The following is a 13,582-nucleotide window of genomic DNA, read 5'->3' as shown; positions in this document are numbered from 1 at the left end:
ACACTTTTTTTAAGCTCACAGAATGTTATTTTAAGGTTTTTCCCCATTTAATAGAAACTACATTTTGTAAAACTAATCTTCACCATTTTATTACACCAAATTGGAAATGGAGAAGAGCGGTTGGTCTAGATAAATACCATGTTTTAGCCCAACGGAACTCTGGAGGCGAGCTAGTGAAAGGTTTAGCACTCTCCACCAGCTTTTTGTGAACCTCATGACAATAACTTTGATAGTTGGAATCTCGGTGACAGTTCCAACGAAGAGCAAATCTTAATCTCCTATAGTATCAAAACATGAAAAAGTACATTCAAAACTCATAACATAGACAAAATATGGTCTAGATTAGAGAACTCCAATCAGACATCGGACGCGTCAATGTTTTTTGAACTAAAGTGGTTACTGCAATCTTATACTCCTATAGTAACCACTTTAGTTTCACATATTGAAAAACTGATTCTAAAGAAAGTGAAGAGATTCAAGGACTACTTTCAACATGAAAGGTAAAAAGACCGAACATGATTCAACAAAATGAAACTTTGCCCCTAGAGAAAGTAAAGTTTTGTTGACTTTACTCATGAAATGCCTCTTCAATATCACTGGCACTGCATTGGACTTGTTCTGTGTTCTCCTTACCATCAACCGTTAAAGCTGCAAAATTTCTAAACAAAACTACAAATCTCATATTCAGTACGATTCACCGTAATAAAAACCTTTTTGATGGAAGGGAAAAAAAGGTAAAGGACATACATAGTTGATGAAAATTTGGCTTTCATAGTAAGCTTGAGTACACATCATCGGACTTTGAAGTTGTCTTTTTGGTGTTCCTGCATTTACCTCTAGCAATCAGTTCAGTACCTTGCAAACACTACGATTTAATCTCAGAATCAACATTGGAAGCAAAATCCAACCCCAAAATACTAAGAACAGATGGTTCACAATCTAAACCCGAGACTTATTGACAACGAATAACCCAGAAACCCAAAACCAAAAAGTCGAGAATTCACTCAATATCTAGAAAAATAGATTAACTATACTTGGAAAGACAGAACACTTACGACTGGAACTTTAAAATCAAACTCAAAAATAGGAAAAATTTAAAAAGGAGAGACGTTCAGAAACGGAGATTGAGAGATAGGAGAAAGCGGGAAGTACTATTGTAGATTCCGGGGAAGTGGTGCCGCCGTCGATCTGCAAGATAAGTTCCGCTGTCGATTTGGGGGTTTTTTTTTTACTTTCCACTATGGGCGTAGTTAATCTAGAGATTAAGATAGCGTATGAACTATGAACATTAAGTGAAATAGAAAGAAACGTAAATTACCAAATGAACTGAAATCAACAGATTAAAGATGATTTGACGTAAAGAGATAGTATGCAGACTTGATCCTAATATGTAGCCAAAATAATCGATCATAAAGCTGATTTTCCTTCGCTTTCATTTTCAATATAGCAAAAATATTATCACAGACATGTCGCCTTGACAATTGGAGAATGGAGATGAACTGACATTTCGACTCTATATCGATAATTGTTGAACAACAAATCATCACAAAGTCCACCCTCAAAACTTTTGAATCCGCAGCTACTCATTAAATCATTGATTTCAGAGTGGATTTTATCTGCAAAATTAGGAATTGGAGAGGTATTATGAGATGAGAATAAGAAACATAGGAGCTTATGTGATTGAAGTAATGAAAAGTCTTTGATAACCAAAAGTAGGAAGTGAGATGTGAAATCAAATAAAAAAAAAAAGTTGGAAGAGAGAGCGTCTTTGTAGAAGTAAAAGCTTGTCGTTTGAACTTGATGTTTTGTTTCCAATGTATTGCAGATGGGAGGGAGATGAATCGTTAGAGGGCCTCATTGGAGAAAAGGAGGCGAGTAAATTAGATGAAGTTGTCTATTCATATTTTTGGTATTTTCTGCGAATTTAACGGCAACGATAAAGATGATCGAAGGGGTGGAGATTTTTAGTTGGGCTGGATTTGGGCCTAAATTTAATGGACTGATGTGTTTTCTACTTTCTGGGTTGCAATACCTCTGTTGGATCATAATTATGGTTTTGGTGATGAGCTCTATTTCGAAGTTGAGAATTTATTCTAATGATGTGGCAAGTTTTAATGATTTTATTGGATGATTATTTTCCCTATTTTTTTGCTGACGTGGACAGCCTTAAAAGCCAGGAAAGTAAACCCTTTTATATAAAGAAGATGTTCTCTGTTTTAATGTATATCTTTGTATTTATGTGTGTTTTCGATTGGGCCTTAATATAAAAATGTTATTGTACCGATTTCATGCCTATTGGACTTTTAATAAAACTACTTGGTTAGTTGCAAATATTTTTTAGGGAAATATGAGGGAAATATGATTTTATTTAGGTTATTTCCCAATTATTAAAATCTATGGGATATAAACGATCTAAAAATAATTAATATTTCAAGCAAACATAATATTAAACGTGCTTTTGAGGAAGAGATCTTAAACATGCTCTTGAGGAAGAAATCTTGATTCCAATGAAAGATGCTTGCTGGCCGAGTCAATGATTAGAAAAGTGACCCCCTGTGCATGATTATTGATTTACTTGGTCCTAATGATTCACTTTCCATCCAAACTAATTAATGGGATTGATATTGAGCTTCTTGAGTCCGAATGGACGACTTTGTTAACTTGAAATGGTCCTAGAGTTTCTGATGAATGAAGGGACTGTTTTTTGAAAATCTCTGTCTCGTGACATACAAATTAGGAGCTCAAAAAGTACATCTTGATGTAAGATAGTCCGAAAGGATTTGATTGATTTAGTTTCTTGTTCTTTTTATGTAACCTATATTTTTTTTTTTGTCTGTTTTGTTTATGAGATGAGAGATCGGAGATTTAGAGTTGGTAATCTAATCGTGCATTGAAACTCTTGAGAGTTTGAAGATGCTCTCTTTGTTTCCCTTGATGCTTCACATGAGTGATAACACCGTATTTTGACCACTTTTATGGATCATTTTGAAATACTTTTTCTATGTTTTTAATTGCTTTTAAGTGCTTTTATTACGTTTTTCTAGTATTTGTAGTTCCAAGACTCTTTTCAGGTAATTTAGGGAAAATCTTAACAAAATGGATAGAAAACCAGATTTCAGCTCAGAGTCAAACCGTCAGAAGTTCACCCCCGATTGAAGGCCTTCTCACCGTCTGATCCAGCTCAAATTTGGAGATATTAAATATGGAAGTATCAGCTTTTCAGCACACTTTACAGCTTGGCAATCCAACGGTTCAATCAAAAGATACGCGAAGAGCAAGATGTCCTGTAAACCAGCCGGCAAGCGTTTCCACCCGCCGCCAACAGGCCATTCCCCGCGGTCACAACCACCGTGACCGCGGCCAACCACCCATTCCCCGCGGTCACAACCATCCCGACCGCAGCCAGTTAACTCCGACTCCGAAGGCCCATTTCTGAAGCCCATATCATTTTCACAGCCTTGATTCCGGAACCCTAGACCCTAGAGATGTCTTGAGCACTATAAATACATGTTTTAGGAACCCTAATTCGTATCACCTCATATGCTCTTATTGTTTTAGAATACTTTTTAAGTTTCAGGTTTTAGGGAGAGAGAGATTTGTCTCTTGAACCCTTGTTCTTTCTTTTTCAATTTTGGTTTCTATTCTACTTTTTAATACTATGTTTTTGATTTCGTCCATCATGTCTGAGCAGTTTTATTGTTGGGATTAAGGGATTTTCGATGGGGATATATATGTTCGGTGAGGATTCCATTAGCTTTTGAGCCGAATCTTAGAACTTTTTCTTCTGAATTCATTTTTACTGCATGAGAGTAGCGTCATGAACTACAATCTGATCCAGATGCTTGTTGACACGAAAGTGTTCATCCGGTGTCAGATCTAGTTTGGGAGAGCAAAACAAACATAGGAGTGGAAACCTACCTATGGGCGATTTGTGAATGCTGACGAGTCTTAAACATAATGCATCTCTTCTTTTCTAGGGCCAGAGTGGAAACCTACTGGTCAGGGTTGAGAGAGATAGTTGTCTATGATCACGAAAATGGCGTATTCATACGTCCGTGACTCCAGTTCGAAAAGTTTAAGCTAAGATCTTATCAAATTTACTCTCTAGCAATGTTTTGAATCGTTCGTACCCCTGAGAAAACTTCTCTGAACCCCAACGCCTTTTTTCTTATAGATTTACACCGATTTTCATTCAAGCTTTAATCTAGTTTCTTTACTCTTTCAATCGATTTTCACTTAGCAATTAGGTCTAGCCCTTTTTCTCGTTTTTACCCTTTTTCGTTAAGTTTAGTTATAAGGTAATTTAATTCCCGTAGTTTCTCTTTAAGATTTGTTTTTACGTTTCAAACACACCACCAAAACCCTCACAAAAGTCATCTGGTTTTAGACTTCCTTACTTTATATTTCTTTTGAAGGCTATTGCAGGAAAGATCCTCCTTCCCTGTGGATTCGATCCCTAAGTACTACAATTGATCAGCTGTGCACTTGCGGCTATTGATTTCATTTAGGGTAAAACTTGACACCCTCACGACACACCACCATCAAGTTTTTGGCGCCGTTGCCGGGGAAGGCACGCGTTTTCTTTCCCGCAAAACCCTAAGAAAGGCTGGTAAATCGACCCTAAAACCCCTTTTTCTGCATATTTCCATTTTCGGTTATTTTGTTTCCATTTCAGAAGATATGGATCCTACAAATCGAAATCCATACTATGAGGGAGGTTTCTACAACACTTCTCAAGCCACTAGACGCAGAGAGAAGCAGTACTTACGCGTTCTCTACGAAGAAATTCGAACCGAAGACTACAGAACGTTCCAGAACGAGCCATACGTACCTCCAATGGCAAACCCTAGACATCCTATGTATCACCTACCTCACCAGATTTTCCACCAAGATGAGAACGTCCAGCTCAGTAACCGATTGAGTCAGCTCGAAGGCGTGATCAAGCAGTTCATAGAAGCTTAAGCAACCGCTACAGCCGCTCTAAACGAAAGGATTGACGGGATATCGAAACTTTTCAATGAGAAGATCGATAACCTAGCCTCACAAGTCAAATCAATAGAAGAACGAGCAACCAAGGACGCAGCTATGATCGCTAACAGGTTCGACAACATGGAGGAAGAGCAAGCGAAGCACACCTATGAGCTTCGCAACACCAAAAACAAAGTCATGGACCTGGATTTCAAACTCGATGATGTGGAAAAAGCCCTCAACGAAGCTAAGAACGAGTCCTATGGCTTTACAGTCGAAGTTTCAGAGAATGTTTACAAAGTCATTGACAAAACCGAAGAGCTTGACTCAACCATGGACAAAGTAGTCTATGCTCTTGATGAAGTTGAAGAAAAGGTTGAAGAGATCATTCAAGGACTTGGAGAGCAGATTCCAGCAACCAAAACTAAAGACTCAAGTCCAGAGAGGAAGTACATCAAGCTAGAAGACCCAGGAGATCATCCAGGAAGCAAATGAGCAGGCAACAACAGCAGATCAACTCGGAGACACTTTCCCGCGGTTGCGTTGCTTCCGACCGCGGCCAAGATGCCTTCTCCCGCGGTTGTGCTTGGTCTACCCGCGGCCCATGGGTGTTTTCCCGCGGTCACGTCACCTGCAGTCAAGGCCAACCGGAAAAACGTTCCAAAACAGTCCCGTTCAGCTCATACAAGCAACTGTGCGACTGATACACATCTTGGGATGACTAAACCACTCCATCAACAACTGGTTTGCTCCATCAGCACCCAAAAATCTGAAGACAAGGACAAGTCATGGCCCTGCAACATGGCTTTGTCTTGTCAAGATGAGTATGAAGAACAATACTCTGAAGATGAAGAGTATGGGTTGTTTGTAGAAGATCCAAACGCAGGATATTCCTCAGAAGACAGTTCAGGAGAAATTCAATGGATCACCGAAAACATCAGTAGAGAGAAGCTCATGGAGTTCAACAACGTGGTCAGGTCATTCCCTGCTCACCTAAGCTTTGATGAAATCTGGAAGCTTGGTCGTTTGCAAGTCTTTTTCAGGTACTGCAAGGAGTCTAAAGAGGATATCCATAGATACTTCATGCGAGCTCGATACATGACAACACCAGAAGCAGTTGTCTATGCGATTCACCTGAATACTGTAGCCACTACACCAACAAAATCAGCAAGGAAAAGCTCGATGGATTCAATGAAGTAGTCCGAAATTTGCCTGAAGGAATCACCTTTGCCAGAGCTTGCAAGGAATTCATGATAGGCCATTACTTCTGTGAGAGCAAGGAATCAATCCCTGAGATAGAAGACTTGTTCAATCATGCCAGAAGAGGTAAACCTGTTCGAACACTTCACAAAATCGAAGGTGTAGGTCAGTTCCTTATCTCTTGTTCAATTAGAAGAGAAATGTTTAAAAACGTGCTTTGTGATTCTGGAGCTTGTCTTAACATGATGTCCAAGGCAATTGCTTTGAGACTTGGTATTAAACACCTGCGCAGGACTAGAGCAAAGATTAGTCTAGCTGATGATTCCAATGCAACACCTCAAGGAATAGCTCATGAAATTCTTTTGAGAATAGGAGATTGCATCGTGCCTGTAGACTTCTACATTGTCGAAATGAGAGACGCAACATATCCAGTGATTCTCGGATGATCTTTTCTAGCAACTTCCGGAGCTATAATGGATTGGCCAAACCGGAGGATTTCGTTTGCTAATATCGACAAAGATGTCTTCACAGAAGCTGTCCCATACAACAGCAAAGCAGGAAAATGTTCTGCAACAGAAGAATTTGAAGAAGAGCTTTGGAGTGATGAAGAAGAGCTTTGGAGTGATGAAGAACCTGCTAGGCAAAGCAAGGAGATGTCGAAAAAGACTTGTCTCAGGACAAGGTCTTCTTCATTGGACTAAGCCATGTCCAACACCAAAAGTCGAGCTAAACGACTTAAAACAGAAGCGCTTAATGGGAGGCAACCCATTTAGGTATTGTTTTCTTTAGGATTTTCTTTCTTTTTCTATTGATCTTTTTCTTTTTTCTTAGTTTCAGGTGTTTCTTATAAAACAAAAGGCAAAAAAAAATCAAAAAAACCCGAAAAAACCAAAAAGAAGGATGGTCCCTGACTGTTCGGCCCAGCAGGAACCAAGGAGAAGCAGGAATAGGATGCGATATAAGCCCCTGCGGTCGCAGATGCTCTGACCGCGGGAAACACATGTTTGACCGCGGCCGCGTCTTTCTGACTGCGGCCGAGCACCGGTCTGCCACGGTCGCGTGGCTCCTGACCGCGGCAAATGGTCGTTGAGATCAAAACCGACCCCAAACTACCCACTTCACCTCATTCCACCTCACCAATCCCCACTCCACCTCATTCATCACTTCCCACCACATTCATCACCACCTATCACCTTCCCAAACCTCTTCGAATGAATCCGGTTCATCTCCATCATCATCCCGGATCCAGGTTTTTCTCTTTGGCCTTACCAATTCGATTATCTATGCATTTTTTCTCATCCAATCTCGACTTGTTTCACACTGAGGACAGTGTGATTTTAGTCTGGGGGAGGATTTCATCCCTTTCTAACCACTTTTCTTTCATGAGTCTTGCATTATCTACACTTTTTGCATTTTCCTTAAAGTTTTTCAAAATCGGTTTTCAAAACAAAATACGCTTTAAAGGGAATGGCGAACATGAATCAATGATAGTTGACTGTGTGCTTTTAGACTGTTCCTAGTGACATGCTCATTTATGATTTAGGACTAGACTATGCGGTAGCTAAGCACATTTGAAATGAAGTACCCCAGAGGAATTTGAATGATTTCGATTTAGATGAAGGAATACACTAGCTCTGTTTTATTTGGACTTAATTTGGACTTAATTTTCTCAATGAAGCATTAGACTAGGGGAACGAATCATACATTCAGGACTCCTTTACCCTTTTACTACTCTCTGTTAATCCTGAATGGCTAGTTCATCTTTAGCTAGTTCCCTACCTTAACCAGTCCTCTTTCAAACCACATGCACTCTTGTTTTCTATTGTCTTATATGCAGATAAGTGCAAAAACGTTGGAGAGAAAGAGGAACAATGCAGTTTTCAGTCACCAAGGACAGAGACCTGCGATTTGCCGGAAAAGTTCCCGGAAGAATTCAACACAAGAGGAAGCTCAGTTTGCCTTAGAAAAATCTCAAATTTTGGTACAATCTCAGCATCTAATCTCTCTCTTGAAAAGGCATTTCCTTTAAAAAAAATCCGAAAATAAGAAAAGAAAGGAAATAAAAGCCTTAGAGAGTCTAGAGAGGTCGAATTTTAAGTCCCAAGGCAACTGGAGTTCGATTTTATGGATTTTTGGGGATCATTTTCTGATTCCCGGAAAGAATCTAAGTCTGGGAGAATAGCTGTTTACAACAAAGGAGGAAGGATTATGCAACAACATTTGGCTAGAAAAAGTGACTGAAAATTGCGGTCATCAACAGGCCCTTATCTCTCTTGCGGTTTTGCATATTATCTTGCATCCTCCAGATTCATCAGGTAACCTAAAACACTTTAACTCCATCCCTTAAACAGCCCTTTAATGCCAAACGCCATCTACCCTGGATGATGTGAACTCACTATTGAACTTAATGAATGTAGAGAGCTAGTTGACTGGAATCAAGATTTAGATTGTTTAAATTTTGCATGACGGAAAAAGTGGACTAGTATCTCTTGTGTATTGGTGAGAATTTTCTAGACTAAGCTATGGATTGATGCACGATATTTGGTCATAGTTTAGGAGTTTATGTCTCTGAGATTTGTGCATTCCCTATTTTTGTTTTCACTTAACCAGTTTAGACTTTTGCTTTGTTTGAGGACAAACAAAAGTTTAAGTCTGAGGGAGTTGATAACACCGTATTTTGACCACTTTTATGGATCATTTTGAAATACTTTTTCTATGTTTTTAATTGCTTTTAAGTGCTTTTATTACGTTTTTCTAGTATTTGTAGTTCCAAGACTCTTTTCAGGTAATTTAGGGAAAATCTTAACAAAATGGATAGAAAACCAGATTTCAGCTCAGAGTCAAACCGTCAGAAGTTCACCCCCGATTGAAGGCCTTATCACCGTCTGATCCAGCTCAAATTTGGAGATATAAAATATGGAAGTATCAGCTTTTCAGCACACTTTACAGCTTGGCAATCCAACGGTTCAATCAAAAGATACGCAAAGAGCAAGATGTCCTGTAAACCAGCCGGCAAGCGTTTCCACCCGCTGCCAACAGGCCATTCCCCGCGGTCACAACCACCGTGACCGCGGCCAACCACCCATTCCCCGCGGTCACAACCATTCCGACCGCAGCCAGTTAACTCCGACTCCGAAGGCCCATTTCTGAAGCCCATATCATTTTCCCAGCCTTGATTCCGGAACCCTAGACCCTAGAGATGTCTTGAGCACTATAAATATATGTTTTAGGAACCCTAATTCGTATCACCTCATATGCTCTTATTGTTTTAGAATACTTTTTAAGTTTTAGGTTTTAGGGAGAGAGAGATTTGTCTCTTGAACTCTTGTTCTTTCTTTTTCAATTTCGGTTTTTATTCTACTTTTTAATACTATGTTTTTGATTTCGTTCATCATGTCTGAGTAGTTTTATGGGATTAAGGGATTTTCGATGGGGATATATATGTTCGGTGAGGATTCCATTGGCTTTTTAGCCGAATCTTAGAACTTTTTTTTCTGAATTCGTTTTCACTGCATGAGAGTAGCATCATGAACTACAATCTGATCCAGATGCTTGGTGACATGAAAGTGTTCATCCGGTGTCAGATTTAGTTTGGGAGAGCAAAACAAACATATGAGTGGAAACTTACCTATGGGCGATTTGTGAATGCTGACGAGTCTTAAACATAATGCATCTCTTCTTTTCTAGGGCCAGAGTGGAAACCTACTGGTCAGGATTGAGAGAGATAGTTGTCTATGATCACGACAATGGCGTATTCATACGTCCGTGACTCCAGTTCGAAAAGTTTAAGCTAAGATCTTATCAAATTTACTCTCTAGCAATGTTTTGAATCGTTCGTACCCCTGAGAAAACTTTCCTGAACCCCAGCGCCTTTTTTCTTATAGATTTACACCGATTCAAGCTTTAATCTAGTTTCTTTACTCTTTCAATCGATTTTCACTTAGCAATTAGGTCTAGCCGTTTTACTCGTTTTTACCCATTTTCGTTAAGTTTAGTTATTAGATCATTTTAATTCCCGTAGTTTCTCTTTAAGATTCGTTTTTATGTTTCAAACACACCACCAAAACCCTCACAAATGTCTCCTGGTTCTAGACTTCCTTACTTTATATTTCTTTCGAAGGTTTTTGCAGAAAAGATCCTCCTACCCTGTGGATTCGATCCTTAAGTACTACAATTGATCAGCTGTGCACTTGCGGCTATTGATTTCATTTAGGATAAAATTTGACATCCTCACGACACACCACCATCAATGAGGCAGCTGCAATGCCTTGTAGAGCAAATAGACCAATCATCAGCATCTTGTATTATTAATTTTTACTCTGTTTTTTCTTTCTTGCTTTGATATTTGGTTTTGACTGTAATTTGATTTGACTTTAATAAATTTTTTATTTTGGCTCTTACAACAGTGTAATTGTCACGAATATCCACAAAAATTTCAAATAAGCTGAATATTCCAAATGTTTAGGATTCATTGACTTAAGTAGTATTTTGTAAATAAATGACAAATTTTTGTTGGAATCGCATTTTTCAATTTATCCGTTGGTTATTTAGTAAAATGAATTTTCCATTTAATCAAAAAAAAGTTTTTTTTTCTTCCATTTTTGTTGTTATCATTATGCATAATTTTCCTTTTATTTTGCTTCATTGGTGTCACGACAAGAGCTTTTTAATAGAAAAGAATATTAAACATGGAACATTAGGAATTTAGGATATTTATAATTATTCGCATACAAATGAGTTAGCACCTACGATGTGTAACTAAAATCAATATGTTGGTACAATACCGATCCTATATGAAGTTCCAATAGCAACACTCCTGTTAGTTTTTAGCTTATATAAACTTTTGGAGTAAAATAATAAAATGTAAAAACTTCAAGTGAAGAAGATACTGAACTTCGAAGGTCGTCCAAAGGTATGAGAAACTGAAAAACCTTTGATGGACAATTCAGGAACAGTGGCATTCTCCACCATAAGGGGCTCATCATTGTCTATGAATATCACATCCATCGTTATATCATCATGAAAGAATCTCCTAACTCCACTTTCTTCAAATCTCCTAACTCCACTTTCTTCACTCTCTTCTTCGCAGATATGTTCATCGCTCTTCTCACCAGCCTTCTCGCTATCCCATGTGTTTTACATCAGTGAGAAAGCAAAATGATTTTTTTTGTTTTAAAACATTTATGAATCTTTAAGTAATGCCGTGCCTAGCCTTATGGAGGCCTAAAACAAATTATAAAATATATTGTTATTTTATATGTATAAATATGTACTTTTATTTATAGTTTATTTAATGTTAATACTATTATAGTTTCTTAAAACAAAACAAAATTTTAAACATTATAATACTTTTATTATAGTTGTGTTTCAAATATTTATATATAACTACATAATGTTTTTCTACTATATATAAAAAACAAAATCATGTATTTTACATATTTGGTTCAAGTTATAAGAAAATGTGGCCTTTAAAACTAGAATAAATTTTGGTGGGCTAAGTCAATTACCTTTTTTGATACATGCAAGACACAGCTCTGCCTACCGGACAAGGAAAAGAGCTTATCCACTATCTCTACAGTTTGCTGGTTGGTCATGTGTTCCCATAGTCCATCTGATGCGGATATCACTAACTTATCGCTTGTTTGCAAGACTCGTGTGCAGACGCAAGGCTCTGCTGATAAAACCAGTCTTTGTAGCCGTTGAGGGATATATAAACCGCGGAAATGAAGGATCAAGAGAAAACTCTGGGCGCTTTTAAGTACGCATCACCGATTGATCTACATACATGCACAATCAAAACACAAGATCACTGTCTTATAGTTTGATATAACCCAAGAGCCAAGATAGTAAGACCAGTGGCGGATCGAGAACATAATTTAGTTAGGATATAATTTTATTAATAGGAAAAACAAAAATAATTGGAGGCAATTTTTTCTTTTTTTTATCACTAAATTAAACATAATTTGATTAAATATACCTAAAGTATTAAAGAAAAAATAAAATACAGTAAGGGGCACATGACCCGTAGGACGTCTACTACGTCCGCCCCTGAGTAAGACAATGGGTCTCCGAGATGATGTTGAGCTGCTCAGAGTTTAAGCTAGCCTAGTAGAAATATTAAAAACTAGGTGCTTGGTCCGCACCTTGTGTGAACTTAGAGATTTTGATGTTATAAATGAAAAACTGAAAAAGAATTAAAACAATTATTTAAGACACACAAACCAATTGAACTAAGACGTGTTCTTCGTCTCCACATAATTGTTTTTGATCTTCTTCTTTTATTTTTTATTTATCTTTTAGTTTTTCTTATCGTCTTTTCTTTATATTTCTTCATCATCTTCTATATTTATCTCTTGTTTTTCTTTCGCGACTTCTTTTTAGTTTTCTCTCATTTTCTTTATTTCTTTGTCTTTCTCCTTTTTATTCTATATGTCTTTTTTTTTTACTTTTTATTCTTTAATTTTTTTTATCACATCTTCTTCTTCTCTACTGTTTTCTACATATTCTTCTTCTTATTCTTCTTCATCACCTTCGTCTTCTTCGTTCTCTCCGACTTTATATTCTTCTTATTTTCTTTCGTCTTTTATATCAATCAAATACATGTACTGGAAAACTTTAACTCTCTCTCTCCCCCCTCCATGCATCCCTCCCTATCATTCTCTCTCTCTCCCTCTCTCTCTTTCAATATTTCTCTCTCATTCTCTCCCTTCCCCTTTGTCCTAAACTGTATATATTATACGATTTAGATCACTATATTTATAGTAAGAAGTGTTTCAAATATAAATAAACAAGAACACATAAAATACAAACTAACATAGATTTAATATCATGTTCCTATAAGGTTTAACTCTCTCTACCATTTCTCTTTCTCTCTCTCTATTTATCCCCCCCCCACGCTCTCTCTCTTTCTCCATCTATATGTCCCTGAAACATCTACATGTCCCTGAAAGATTTAACTTAATTTCTCCTTATCTCCCTCTTTCTCCAAATTCATCATCCACTTTCCCTTCTTATTCTTCAATATTTTTGTCTTGTCATAATTTTTCTTATTATGATTTTTTTTTCCGGTCTTCTTTTTCGTTTTTTCCGGTCTTCTTTTTCATTATGATTTATCATCAACGTCAATTTTCTTATTCTTTATCTTTTCTTTTCTCTTTTTCACCGTCTACAACTTCTATTTCATTTCTCTCTTCTGATTTGTCTTCTTCTTCTTCTTCTTCCTCTTTTGTTTTGTTTTACTTTTCTTCATATTCTTTATCTTTTGGTTTAGTTATTCTTCATATTTTTCTTATTATTTTTATTTATTTTTATATGTCTTCTTCTTCAGTCTTCAATTTTAAGGCTTTTGTTTTCTTTTGCTGCCCCAAATTCTTCATCTTTGACTTGTACTTTTTGTTTTCTTCAGCTTCCTTTT

The 13,582-nt window shown here is 37.3% G+C and overlaps 1 pseudogene; it reads right to left on the bottom strand.

Moving 5' to 3' along the window:
- Positions 1–11,040: 11,040 nt before the first annotated feature.
- LOC18029173 overlaps positions 11,041–13,582 on the bottom strand; it is a 5,338-nt pseudogene continuing 2,796 nt past the window's right edge.

Source organism: Eutrema salsugineum, unplaced genomic scaffold (assembly GCF_000478725.1).
Source record: "Eutrema salsugineum unplaced genomic scaffold, Eutsalg1_0 scaffold_1, whole genome shotgun sequence".
Classification (NCBI taxonomy): Eukaryota; Viridiplantae; Streptophyta; class Magnoliopsida; order Brassicales; family Brassicaceae; genus Eutrema; species Eutrema salsugineum.
Note: the sequence above shows the minus strand (reverse complement) of the source record. Positions and strands in the feature narration are given on the sequence as shown.